The 1833-nt window shown below is 40.1% G+C and overlaps 1 non-coding gene across 1 annotated transcript; it reads left to right on the top strand.

Annotated features, from left to right (window-relative positions):
- Nucleotides 1–1446: 1446 nt before the first annotated feature.
- LOC132618837 (small nucleolar RNA R71) lies at nucleotides 1447–1552 on the top strand. Its single transcript, XR_009574355.1, has one exon. It is a non-coding gene; the product is annotated as a small nucleolar RNA R71 (small nucleolar RNA).
- Nucleotides 1553–1833: the final 281 nt, after the last annotated feature.

The following is a 1833-nucleotide window of genomic DNA, read 5'->3' as shown; positions in this document are numbered from 1 at the left end:
GCTAACCCTTCTTTCATAAGGCATGGTTCTTTGGCCAAACATCTAAATCTTCCATAAGTCTATGATGTCTTTCAAATGATTCGATCTTCCGAGCTATTGAGCTCACGATTCTTGATATGCCACGATTTTACTAAGTTCCTCATATGACGAGCAAGCCTATAAAGATAGATGTAATGAATGACGATAATAGTGATAATGATATTGATGACGACTATAATGGTAATAGCGATGCCGATAATGATGAAGATGATGATAGTGATGATAATAGTAAAGATGCTTATGAGCTATTATGTATATGTATCTATGTATGACGATTATGGAACCCCGAGCTTATAAGGACGGGTAGAATAAGTATGTATATGATTATATAATGCGCGCACACCTCTGCAGATGGTACGGATAACCCTTACGCCTTGGTAAGGCCAAGTAGATGGACCCCTGAAGCCTTGGTAGGGCCAGGTATGTGTAACCTTGAGCCTTGGCTGGCCAAGTATGTATGAAACACCAATCCTTCATGGTCGGGTATGCTATGTAAATGCTATGTATATGATATGATGATGTATATGATATAGATATGAGAATGAATGTGAATATGATACGATTACGAATAAGAATATATACATGATATGAATGTGAATAAGGATACGTAATTGGGTACAGATATGAGTATGGATACGTATATGGATGTATGTACACAAGTACGCATTAGAATTGGAAAGTCCCTATGAAAGGCAAGTAAGTGCTTATGACGATGATATTACTATCTCCTATCCTATGTTATTTGTTATGTTGTCCATTATACTTCTATGTTGATGTTGATCATGCATTACATACTCAGTACATTCTTCGTACTAACGTCCTTTTGTTTGTGGATGTTGCGTCATGCCCGCAGGTGCACAGGGAGACAGACTTGATCCATAGCCACATTCTCATGGACTATATAGCAGAGCTCCACTTCATTCGGAGTTGTAGCTTTTGGGTACTTATTCTTTTGTGTATATGATTATGGGCATAGCGGGGTCCTGTCCCACCTATATGATATGTTATACTCTCCTTAGAGGCTCGTAGACATTTGTATATAGTTAGATATGTTTGGCCTTGTCGGCCTATATTTTTTATATCATTTTGTTAGCCTTGTCGGCTTATGTACGTTGATATGGCATAGATGCCAATGATGATATAAAGGTCTTGTTGTCCAATGGGACTGGCATGACGGATGAATAGAAATGTATGTTTAATTATATGTCTCACCTAGATGTAACTGTAAGTGTAAGCCAAGGGGTGCCCGGGTGAGCTAGCACTGGGTGCCCGTCGCGGCCCCCTAGTCGGGTCGTGACATTTCCGCTATGATGATCCCCAACAGGAGAGTCATGGTACGCCTTTAGAATTTCCATCCCTTCACTTTTCACTTTTCGGTAGAACGTCTCCATTAATATTTGATCCGGAAAACCATGATTCGGGCTCTTCTGCAAATACTCCTTGAATCTCTCCCAGGCTTCATATAATTGTTCCCCCGGTCGTTGCTTAAATTCATATATCTTGTCACGAATTTCAGCCTTCTTGCTAGGGGGGTACCACTTTGTGAGAAAAGCAGTCACCATCTCTGCCCATGAAGTAATCAAATTTCAAGGCTGCTTCTCAAACCATGTTCTTGCCTCTCCAGTTAAGGAATAATTGAATAACCTCAACTGAATAGCATCTTGTGGAACGTTGTTCTGGATATGATTAGCACACACATCCATAAAATTCTGCAAATGACGTTGAGGGTCATTCTCGGTAGAGTTTCGAAAGTATCGTTCAAGCTTCAACAACTGGTATAGAGAGGGGTCAATT

The sequence above is a fragment of the Lycium barbarum genome, chromosome 1, assembly GCF_019175385.1.
Source record: "Lycium barbarum isolate Lr01 chromosome 1, ASM1917538v2, whole genome shotgun sequence".
Taxonomy (NCBI): Eukaryota; Viridiplantae; Streptophyta; class Magnoliopsida; order Solanales; family Solanaceae; genus Lycium; species Lycium barbarum.
The sequence above is the reverse complement of the archived record's forward strand: the minus strand, read 5'-3'. Positions and strand labels throughout refer to the sequence as shown.